This window comes from Dreissena polymorpha, chromosome 9 (assembly GCF_020536995.1).
Source record: "Dreissena polymorpha isolate Duluth1 chromosome 9, UMN_Dpol_1.0, whole genome shotgun sequence".
NCBI lineage: Eukaryota > Metazoa > Mollusca > Bivalvia > Myida > Dreissenidae > Dreissena > Dreissena polymorpha.
Window position 1 is genome coordinate 44,411,161 of NC_068363.1, and position 13,377 is coordinate 44,424,537.

A 13,377-nucleotide genomic window follows, 5' to 3' on the forward strand; every position below is an offset into this window, starting at 1 on the left:
CTACGTCATGAAGACGCTGCAGAAAGTGGACTATTTTATTAATTCATAAACAATCTCCTCCGCGACACGTACAATCGATGATTGTTTATTGTTTCTTTTCTACAAAAGCACCGTTAGAAACTATTGCATTTAACACGATATTAATATCATGTTTCCATTTGTGAATGAATATAATTGGAGAACTCAACCCTCTTGCATAAATTATACAACTCTTTCTCGCGCGGATACGCGTAGTAAGCGGGTATTGGGTTCCTAGTATCGAGTTAAGGCGTATCGACCTGAATTTAAGACTAACCACCTTAGACGGTCGCTAAGCGACCATCTAAAAATGTAAAAATAATGATGCGGTGGTCAAAGGTGTATAGTTCACACACGTTTGAGTTCCGCGACCGCCTGATCGTTCGAAAAGTCACCTTTGATGGGTTTAATTAAACTGATAACCACGTAAAAAAAATAAAGTTAAAATTAAAATACAAATTAAGATCATTCACCCCAAAAATAAATGAAATTGGGAACATAAGATAAGATAGTTTATTAAAGTCTCATCATCATGCACCTAGTAAAACATATATAAAATATCTTTAAAGCATAGTACATAAATGCGACTCACAATTGAGTTATAAGAGAATGTGCATATTATAAAAGTACAGTTCAACGTCAGTAGCTAAAACTTTATGAACATATTCCCAGGGTTTTTTTCCACTTTTTGGGAAGATAGCCCATGGCTTTGGAATTGGGAATTTTAGCGGCATTTTCATAAAATTGGGAATATAAATTCATTAGCCTTTTTTTTCCACACGAAAATTCCACTGATTAGCGAAATACTAAATTTGATTTAACTCTTTATTATCATTCAAATTAAAAGAAAAAAAAATCATATAATACTTTGTTAGCTGTAATTGAATTAAAATTGAGATAAAATACACATAAGACTTCTTTCTAAAAAAAAATAAAAAAATAAAAATTATTTTTATTTTTGGCAATTGGGAATTTTTTGCCACATTTTTGGGAAAAAAGTATACTTTTTGGGATTGGGAACATAGCCGAATTTCGACTATAAAATCGGGCCAAAAAACCCTGATTCCACTCCAACAAATGAGAATGTTGTTCAAGTTTTCAACTTCAAATATCGGTTTTAATTAATACAAAATATATAAGAGTAAGATAAATATTAGATCTAATTGCTATGAGTTATAAGGATCATTTTGCAAATCTAGTGCCAATATAACTTCTATTTGGAGCAGAAAATTGAATAAAATTAAAGTTGTCAAAATACAAATTGTAAAGAAGTGTAATGTCTACAAACATATTAGTTTCAAACTCGATAATCCAGAATTGTGAACAGCTTAAGAGACCATTTTAACATTCACCTATTTTTTAATATACATCTATCATTGTATTCAACAGTTTAAATCACGATCAACATACACACTTTATTAATTTACAAGTCATTAATTATAACAGCCTAGACAATTTTAATTAAACCTGGTACATTTACAAAAGAGATTAATTCAACCCACTTTTATGCCGTAAAAAGTAGGGAATAATTATTTTTGTAACGAACAATATAACAAGATAAAAGGAAAGTCATTACAAATAGTACTGATATGATTATTATCTCAATCAAAAGTATACATAAAATAAGTGAAAGACAGTGATTATTCAAATTACTATAACTTTTATGTAACTAAACAAACAAGTATTTAAAAAAAACGTAAAATTATATAAATGAAAAATCTAAGAGAGTAGTCAAGGGAAAAATACTTATAAAAATGTAATCCGATACAGAAAGCTGTAAAATAATAAAATGAAGTATGGTTTAAAAGTGACTTTTTTCAATGTCCAACATCCGCATTGATATTTTTTACCAATATTTCCTTGTGTAGCCGGCGTCAATAATTTAAACAATTTCCGTTCATCTGGCTAAGGCTTCATATATACCGAACAATATTCTCGTGGTAGTCACTTCACATATGACTTTCAAAATAAAAAAAAAATATCACGGAAACATTTACCTCTCCTTGAATGTAAGTAAAACACTTCATTTTATTGCTTATTTACTTATCTTTATTTTTGAAATCTCGTCGTAATAATATATATATATATATATATATATATATATATATATATATATATATATATATATATATATGTCTTTTGTTTGGTATATATCAGCGGCCTTATTTTGGCATTCACCTTTTTAAAGTATGGACGTAATTCTAATTTCTAGTAGACTTAATCTTCAATTCAAACATCTTGGGTTATCGTTTTCCAATGAAATTGCAAGTGTATCCATTGCATAAAATATAATTATATTTTCTAGTTTATTTGGGAAATTTTAATTTATTTGGGAAATTGTATCACAAAGTCTCAATTAGTAATGATACTAAAAATAGATTGATTTAAATAGTTATTTAACATTTATTATTATTCAGTAATGCTTTGTGTGCCGTATTAATAATTGCATTTGATATAACTTTTGAAAAGCGATTTGATATATAGCGATGCATTGACTTGCACTTGACGTCGGACTTTCAAAATAAACAATTATCACGGAAACACTGTTACTTCTTGATTTCAACAAGAAACACAACAAGTGACCACTTCTTAACTTATAATTACTCGCATATCAAAAAGATTATCAGCAAAACACTAATTACAACTTCTGCAAAAAATTCTTAGCTACAAACCCGTCAGTAACTTTTCAATCGTCAGCGTGTTGATTTGTAACACGCAATCAAAACTTGCATCTGAATCTGATAGTATGAGTCGCGTTCTGAGAAAACTGGACATAATGCTTGTGCGTAAAGTGTCATCCCAGATTAGCCTGTGCAGTTCGCACAGGCTAATCAGGGACGACACTTTCCGCTTTTATGATTTTTTCTGTTTAAAGAAAGTCTCTTCTTAGCAAAAATCTAGTCTAGGCGGAAAGTGTCGTCCCTAATTAGCCTGTGCGAAACGCGGATTCAATGAGATGAAAGACATTATCCATAGTGTAAAAGTAATTAGTACAACGAATTCCCGAGGTACGGAAGACAAATGCGATTGTTTACAGGAAAACGTTCAAGACCTGAAGCAAACACTCGACCAATTAAATATATCTGTACAGAAAAAATTTCAATCGCTCGGAGATATACTTAAGGCAAACTCCCTACCAAGTGTTCTTTCCAAAGGTTATAGGAATGGCTCTGTAGAAGCAACAAGTAAACGGATGTCCGATGATTCCGTTGAAAATGACACATTACTAGAAACCGAACAAATGACACTTGAGCCTAGCCCACAAGCGATCTCCGATATACAAGAAAGTACTGTGCATTTTGAAGAAGAAACCAATAAAGGCGAGCATAGATCGAACATTACGCCACAAACGTCGAAGACGTTACTGATTGGAGATTCAATTTTGAGAGGCATAAATAAGCGAGGATTATGCGAATCTGTGGACATATGCACTTTGCCAGGGAAGACAATGCTGGATATCTGTGAAAAGCTGCGAAAAATGAATATCTCTGACTTATCTAAAATAATAATATTTGCTGGTGGGAATGATGTCTCGAATGGCCAGCCAATTTCAATAATCAAAGATGTAATCTTGCAGACTTCGCAATTCATTCAAGATCAAACAAATTGTGAAATATTTATTTGTAAAATAAGTCCTCGACGTGATGTTGATGTACGCGATTTCAACTCAATGCTAGAAGATGTATCAAGCGAACTTCCGGTAAAGCTGATCGATTGTTATAATTGTTTTGTGTACGGAAACGGACAATTGGCGAATCGACTATTCAGACCTGATGGAATTCACCCAAGTAATTATGGATCAAGTTCACTTGTGGCAGCAATCAATGAAGTAGTGCATATAACTAAGAAAAGAATGCAGCAGCAACAACAACAACATCGTCAACTTGATCAAAATCAGCGGAGGCGAACTTCTAACGGTGACTTCAAAAACGAGCATCGTGAATACCGGAGCGCTAAACCGAACTTCCAATACGGGCTTCATGGCTTTAGGAACGGGCATCGTGACTTCCGGAACGGTTATCATGACTTCCGGAAAGGGCATCATGACTTCCGTAATGGGCACCATAACTTCTTCAGGCAGCATGATCTAAGGAACGCACACCTGGACACCCGGAGTGAATATCAGGATTGTCATAATGAAAATCGTGACTTCCGGTACGTTCGTCGACACGTCAATCATGAAAACAGTCGACACTGCACGAACTGTGGACGTCAAAATCATGTTACACGTGACTGCAGACTACCCAAAAGACAATAGGTTACTGATGACAGACGTACTACATCGTTATATAGCACAAATAAATTTGACATTCTTTCGTCGGTATGTAACCAATGTGACTCGCACAAATGTAAGTGTAGTTTAATTATTGCTAATGATGATACAAATCAACATAAACCACATTGCTTAAGATTGAATAATATTAAATGTAGCACAATAAATAATTTAAACACTGATATATCATCCCTGGATAGTAACGTTCTTATGGAATCTCACATACAATCTACTTTAAAATGTAACATAAATAATGATTATTATATTCCATTTACATATAAAGGTTTGCATATTATGCATTTGAATATCCAACATTTATTGCCTAAATTGGATGAAATTCGTGTTTACTTACACGAAAATAGTTCTTTAGATATAGTAGGCTTTTGTGAAACATTTTTAAATGATAAAACGGAGATTAATACAATATCCATTTCCGGTTACAGCATTGTAAGACGTGATAGGGCTATTTCTGCTGGAGGCGGTATAATAGTTTATATAAAAGATAGCATCTCTTTTGTACGTAGACATGATTTAGAAAGTGACGATATTGAATCTATTTGGCTACAAATCAACATTGTAAAGTACAAACCATATCTAATTAACTTTGTTTATCGCCCACCAAATAGCCCTCAATCTTGGATTGACTCATTTGAATTACAGATAAATAAGGCAGACATGGAAGATTGTAATATGTATTCAACCGGGGATTTTAATTTTCATTGTTTAAGCCAAAACATATTTAACAATAAGAAATGGGAAAAACTTATCACTGATTTTAATTTAAAACAACACGTGTCTTTTCCAACAAGGGTTACGGAACGTTCATCATCAATATTAGACCATTTGTATTCAAAATATGACAACATTTCTGAGATAATCATACCAAAAATAGGCATAAGTGACCATTACCCAGTAGTTTTTACATTAAGCGTCAAAGGTAAAATTGTTAAAACAGATGATCATAAAATTATTAAGTACAGATGTTTTAACAAATTTAATGAAATCAATTTTCAAAATGACTTAGCAAATGCTAATTTTGATATGGTTGAAACAATAGAGGATGCTAATGAGGCATTTGAAGTATTTTATAACATATTAAACTCAGTCCTTAATAAGAATGCCCCTATCAAATATAAAAAAGTGAAGAGATTACAACAACCTGGTTGGTACAACGAAAACGTAAAACAAGCAAGGTCTTTAAGGGATAAATATAAACGTGAATCTAATTGGCCACAATATAAGTTGTGGCGTAATAAATGTAACAGTGCAATCAAAATGGCTAAAAAAGAATATTTTTCGAATGCGGTACAAAACAAAACAAGTGCGAAATCGCTCTGGAAAACTATTAAATTAGCATCAAATGAACACACAGAATCCTCTATTTTGCCAAATGTAATAAGGAAGGATGATCGGATAATATCTGGTAAAACAAATGTAGCTAATGCACTTAATGATCACTTTGTTGACATCTCGAAACTTATTAAAAAGACTAAATTTGCTGAACACGATTTCCACTCACTAAAAACATATCTGGATGCTAAGCTAGAGTCTAAGCATTTCTCTGTTCAGTTTATTACCACATCAGAAGTTAGTACTTTAATTAATCAACTTCATTCAAACAAATCTGCTGGGGCTGATGGTATAGGACCCAGCATTATTAAACTTTGCAAAGATTTCATTATACAACCAATCACTGCTCTTATAAATAACTGTATATCACATGGAACCTTTCCCGACATGCTTAAAATTGCAAACGTAATACCTTTATACAAGGGTGGATCGGTAGAAGATCCCAATAATTATAGACCAATATCACTTTTACCTATTATATCTAAAATATTTGAAAAGCATATAGCTAAACAATTGCATATATATCTAGAATCTACAGGTCTATTAAACAAAACCCAGTCGGGTTTTCGCAAATATCATTCTTGTCAAACAGCATTGATTAATATAGTTGATTCATGGCTTAAACAAATTGATAATGGAAATCTGGTAGGTACAATTTTCTTGGATTTTAAAAAAGCATTTGATCTTGTGGACCATAGGGTTCTTTTACACAAATTAAAACTTTATCATTTTAATGATAGTTCATGCGACCTATTTTCTTCATATCTCCGCAATCGATTTCAGTTTATCAAAGCAGAAAACACTACCTCTACTTGTAAAAGCATCATTGCTGGTGTTCCCCAAGGATCTATTTTAGGACCTCTTCTATTTCTTATTTACGTTAATGATCTTTCGCTAGATCTTACATGTGATTCTGCAATGTATGCTGATGATACAACATTGCACACTGTGGGAACAAATATTCAAACACTTCAAAATAAGCTACAAACAAATCTTTCAATTGTAAATGATTGGTGCCAAACTAATAACATGATTATTAATCCACTAAAAACTACTTGTATGGTATTAGGGTCAAAACGGAAAGCTCAAAACATGACAGATCTAAAACTTAAAATTTCAGATACAGTGATCAAAACAGTAAATTGTCAAAAACTTCTTGGCCTTTATATTGACAATACTCTATCTTGGAAACAACACATTAACAGCGTTTGTTCAAAAATGTCATCACGAATGTTTCTTTTGCAAAAAATAAAACCATATTTAACCCTTGAAATGCGTAAGCTCTTCTATAATGGTTATATCTCACCTATATCCGACTACGCATGCGTTACCTGGAGTTCAGCGGCCAAAACGGAAATTAATAGAATAGTCAAAATACAAAAGCGTTGTGGTGCACATATTTTAATTAAAAAGTACAGCACAAATTCAAAAACACTATTTAAAGATCTAAAATGGTTGACTTTCGAACAGCGTAATCACTATTTCACGTCAGTTATTGTATTTAAAGCATTTCACAATCAAACCCCAACATACATACGTGACCTTTTGACACCATCACAAAATATTCACTATAACTTGCGATCTTGCGAAAAGGGGGATTTAAAGCTAGTGCGAATACCAAAAACAAACTATTTCAAACAATCGTTTGAATTTTCTAGCAAAACAATTTGGAATTCGTTACCCCAATCTATACGTCAAACAAACAATTTAATTACATTTAAGAAAAAATTAAAAGCTTATCTTTCTTCCACACTTTATGAAATAAACTGAACATGCTTCATGTTGTTTTAGTAAATAACATTAGTTTAATGTTTAAATACTGTTCTTGCATAAATGGTTATTGTAGTTTTATGTCTGTCATTTTGTTTTTAATTATAATATATATCATTATATGTGTATGCATATATGATTCTTTATGTTTTGTTCTTATTGCTCAAGATGAAATATGATGTATTTGTTGTAAATTGTTTCTTGTTAGAAGACCTTGTTGAAAATAAGAAATGTATTATATAAATTGCATATTATGTAATTTCATCTGATGTATTTCTTAACAAGTCTATCTTCTTTAAATAAAGATTTTATTATTATTATTATTATTATTATTATTATTATTATTATTATTATGCCCAGTTTTCCCAGAACGCGTCTCATATACACATCCTCTGACAATCTTCCTACGTTTGTGACCAAGATTATCTGAATTACTATTTTTGTCATGTTAACTTGAATTTGACAATCTCGTTACTTATATCGCACTTTGGTTGCTTTTTTCTAAAGCGATGGGTAGTTTATACATAAAAAGCAACACCAAATGTTGTTTACCAAGATATTTTATTTATCATTAAGAACCAAGTGGTGCTTTTCCTAATTGTAATTTCTTTTTGAAATTTTTTGTCTTACAAATTGTAATGTTATGTTTGAAAAGTTGACTTATTAGTTATTGGCTAATGGTAGCATTCAAGTAAGTTTACGTGCCTACAATTCATTGATCGGGATTGAGTGTTTTTGCTTTAAGCAATGTGGTAAGGTAAAATAGTAAAATAATTTCTGTAAAAAAACAACACTTTCATTTGTATTTATGTTTGTAAAATAGTTTAGGGCCGGCGCTCCCATAAAACAAAAGCCATTGAAACTTTGGCCTTAAATCGAACCGCGCGCATTTTTGTGCCGCGAGAAGTACACATGTTGCTGATGACAACATTTTGGGTTAAATAAGGGTCATATAAACCTACCAGATGGGCGTACACGTCAAACATTAAGGTGAAATTTAGCTTTTGTTGTTCTTCACAATCCTGTCGAACAAAATCAAATGTCGAGGCCAATATCAAATATCCGGCAACGATATTTCATTACCTCACTCGCTCACTTGCTATTTTTATGATTAAAACTTACATGTTTTATTTAATTTGAAACGAATCGTTTTGAACGAGTGTAAAACGAATGAATGTGTCTCAAAATGAGTTTTCATATAAGTCGTTTTCAATGACAGTGTTACAGTGGTCAATGACTGCGTACAGTTGACTTTTGCTTTTCGACACGTCTAGGGTAAATGCCCTATTGTTAAACAGTTTATTTCTAGTTTCGCCAGTTTCGCGTGCGTTTAGTGCGTTACATGTTTTTAGGAACCTTAAACACAGTGAAATAACATATTCGAAAAATAGAACCATAATTATCTTATACTATCACACACATTGAGAGAAATGTGCTCCTTTGGTGGAAAGTTTGCTCTGTGAAAATCGCTTTTATTAGTTTAATATTTTCTCTTAATTGTAAAAGGCGACTGATTTAGTTTTCAACATGTTATCTTACTGGTGAACATTTGCTATTGTTGGCGAGTATTTGTCGTACTGTACAACGACAATAGTACCCTTACAAAAGCTAAATAATAACGACATGAGAACTTCTGATAGTGCCTCAGATCAGATACGTAGCATATACGAATGCAATGTTGCACGTGTAAAATGAAAATGTTACCCGTATTACAATTATAGTTCTAAACATCAGATGAAGTTTAATGGTTAATAAAACTGAATCAAATGCGTTCAATATAACAATTCCATGCCGTTTGTACAGCTGTGCTCGAAGCGAACAACTTTTTATGTGTACATTTTACGAAGAAAAGAAATACACTAAATCATAAAATAAATCAATAATTTGTCTTTATAGTTTAGTCAATAATCGAAAATTTTATATGGTTATAAACGAAGCGTGATGCACTCATTCCCTGATTACATAACTAAACTAAACGTTTGTGAACAACTATACATCGGCGACCATGTTAAAATTATTCTTGTCTCCCCCAGCGAATATATAATAAATAAGTATATAATAAATAAATCAAACAACATTTATTCAATAACACATACAGCGCATACTAAATAAAAACAACGACAATGCACTTACTATAAAATGTACTATCCAATAACTGTAAAATCTGAAAGCTTCGATTCACTGAAATTCCATGTAAATTTCTAAGGTCCATCTATTGTCGATTCTCTTAAAATGACGTTATGTTGGGTTATACTGTAGATACCGACAACTATTTACTTTTTATAAACAAATTCACCCATATCTGACGCTGTGTTGACCCGACACGTTCCTAATGGTTTACGGCACGGCCAATCTATACATAGAGCGGCTGACAGCGTTAAGGCCAACGGAGAGCAGATCAGTGGTTTTATGTAAAAGTCAATAATTGTGAAGCGCAGTTGAAGAAATGCTGATTTTGAGCAGCCATTTCCATGTCACCATATTCTTCTTTTTTGTGTGTAATTCATAATCATGATAATTTCTGTCGTCAATATCGTAAAAATCCTAATTATTTTCCTCATAATCGTAAAAAACATCATCATAATCGCCATATAACTACATCAACAACAACAACTGCTACTACTACTACTACTACTACTACTACTACTACTACTACTACTACTACTTCTACTACTACTACTACTACTACTACTTCTACTACTACTACTACTACTACTGCTACTACTTCTACTACTACTACTACTACTACTACTACTACTACTACTACTACTACTATTACTACTACTACTAGTAATACTTCTATTACTACTACTACTACTAGTACTGCTACTTCATCATCATCATAATTATCATCGTAATCACCATCATCATCATCATCATCATCACCATCATCATCATCATCATCATCATCATCATCATCATCATCATCATCATCATCATCATCATCATCATCACCATCATCATCATCATCATCATCACCATCATCATCATCATCATCATCATCATCATCATCATCATCATCATCATCATCATCATCATCATCATCATCATCATCACCATCATCATCATCATCATCATCATCATCATCATCATCATCATCATCATCATCGTAATCATAATCAACATCAACTTTTCTTCTTCTTCTAGTTCTTCTTCGTCTTCTTCTTATCCTTTTTTTTCTTTTTTCTCTTCTTCTTATTCATCATCATGTTTTTATTTTTATCATTATCAATCAAAGTTGTTGATTTAGCTCCAAGAAACAATGAAATATATATATTTTTCTTTAAAATAGATATATTCCAATAAAATAACAATCTGTTATTTATACGTCTGCTGTGTATGTTCGGATTTATTAAAAGACAATAAGTAATTGCGGAAAAGTAGGAAACAGAGTAAATCTTACCCGTAAACGTTTTACGTCATGCGTTTTTGGCGCTTTAGAGGCTTAATATCATAAAAGCGATTAAGTTTGATAAAGATTTTATACAATAGCACTTATATCTCATCTTTTCAAACATGACTGTACATATACAAGGTAACATTTAGTAGTTCAGATGAGGTATCAATACAAATATGAACTGAGGTGTGGCAGGGCTTACTGAGTTTGAGGATGGTTTAATTTAGACATAATTATAAATACGTCATTGGAAACAAGTTCTACAGATAAGAACGTTATTGAACATGTGAACACTGATATAATAAGTTAGATTTTCTTTCAAAATATATGTTTTTCTAAATCGCGTCAACAGGAACACGTATGTGTCAGCTCCACTCAATATTTTGCTAATGCAGTTGATCGCAGTGTTACGAAAACCCAACATGTAAAGCCACCAACCGCACTCTCGCACTGCTAACCTTCAGAGGATCTCAGAGGTTCAACGGCCGGCAATCCCCCATGACTGAACCCGGCGATCATATAACACTGTGTACACTAGGTGCCGACAAGTCAATAAATGATTATCACCACTGCTCGAGTGGCGCTCGGGCAAATATTGTTTAGAACAAAGCTTTGCGCGTAGGATTACTTTTTATAAGATATTAGTCGCTGAACTCCACATGTATCAATCTTCTTCTGTAAATGTGTTGTATAATGGAATAGACATGCATATATGAAGAGAGACCCGCATTAAACCTGCAATATCCGCAATATTGTTTGTCCTGGAATTATTGTCCAAAGATATTGCATTTGATTGACACTTATTTTTATATATATTCGCATATTCTTTCTATGCTTATTACTGATGTACTGTATATGTCGTATTGTATCACTGTTCTATATTTCATATTTTAATATTTCTTGACAGGTCAGATTTACAGGTCCAGAACACCAATAATTAATAGCCTCATATCATGAATGCCAAAACACCCGCGAAAAAGAACCACGTGACGAAATAGGACGCTAAACGCAAATACCATGTGACTACGACTTTTTTAGTATGTAAGAACGCTCCGCAATTCCTTTGCAGCCGGGGCATTGTGATTGCTATTACGTAAAGAATTGACCTTTAACTGAAGTAAGCAAAGGAAACGCAGCACCTAATTGACCCATTCCTTCTATGTGCGAAGGCAGATTGAATTTTACTAATGTATGGTTTGCCTATTAAAACACACATTATAATGCGGTAAATATGCGACTAACAAGTAAACGAGAGCGCCGATGGCGTAAAAAGCATAGGTGCAAGATACAGGGAAGTTGCTGCTTAAGTAAATGTTAAGGGAACAGTTGACTGAATGAAAAACTAAAAGGCTATCAAGAAGAAAAGTTATTTTTAAGATTAAGTACAAATAATGAAACAGGAAGTGAGGAAATATTGCAAATCTTCCTATAACAATCGGAACATCAGGAACACGTATTAAGTGAGCTTGGTATTTTGCGAGAAAGTAAATGCCCGGATGTAAATGTTATTTTTGGCTGGATGTTTATTTCTGTTGTTGTTTTAATTTGGACAAGAATAGTTTCCTACAGATGTGTCCGTTGTTTGTGTAATGAAAAGAGGAAGTAACTCATAACAATTACATGCAGCTTCTCAGTTACAAAATGGCGTCACGTGGTATAATGTAGTTCGATATCGCCATCCGCGAATTTCTCAAATCAATAATTTCAAACAATTACCGACTATTTAAATAGATAATCTTTCCATTTACATAAGTGTTTGAAACGCTTATGAAAAATAATTACCCAAGCCTTTCAAAATTTAAGCACGGACAGATCTGTATCGAACTATTCTTTTCACAAATGAAAAGAGACGCTACCCTATTCGTCTGCGTCAAGAATTTGTCGTAAAAATTGTGGTAAGCGTTAGATGCAGACGTGCACAACAGATTTAGTTATGAATACAGATTTCTGAATGCAGATTTTTATAGTAACTCCTCACAGCAGTTACTTCCCTTGCTTCGCCCGGTCAGTAACTTCTAGTATAAGGGAGACCACTGCGTAGGAGATTGAGATTTATAGTGCAGATAGAATTGTTTTACGAACGAAATTTGTTTTAGGTTATAAGAAGATTTTTTTTTAAATAAAACGGTTTTAGAAAAATTCACTCAAAACGGTGTCACCAATATTCTTGGAAGAAAACTTTAGAAAAATGTTTCCAAATAAAAAATTGTAGAATTACCATATACTATATTAAATAGAAATTTCGTCTGATTTTTGATCAGGTAAGGCTTCGTAATGGTCAACCGTATCATGTGCATTTTCGAAATGTAGTATATACCTTAAGCATAGGTGCGTTGCACCTATGCTAAAAACGCTATAATTAAACTTTTGTTTTGAATAAAGTTATTTAGAAACCAAAATTCCAAACCGTATTTCAAAACAGCAAGATTACATTTTTTGGGGAATATTCTTGTTATATTTAAATATTTTTTAAAGGGGCCTTTTCACAGATTTTGGCATATTTTGAAGTTTGTCATTAAATGCTTTATATTGATATATGTTAAGATTGGATCTTAAAAGCTCCAGTAAA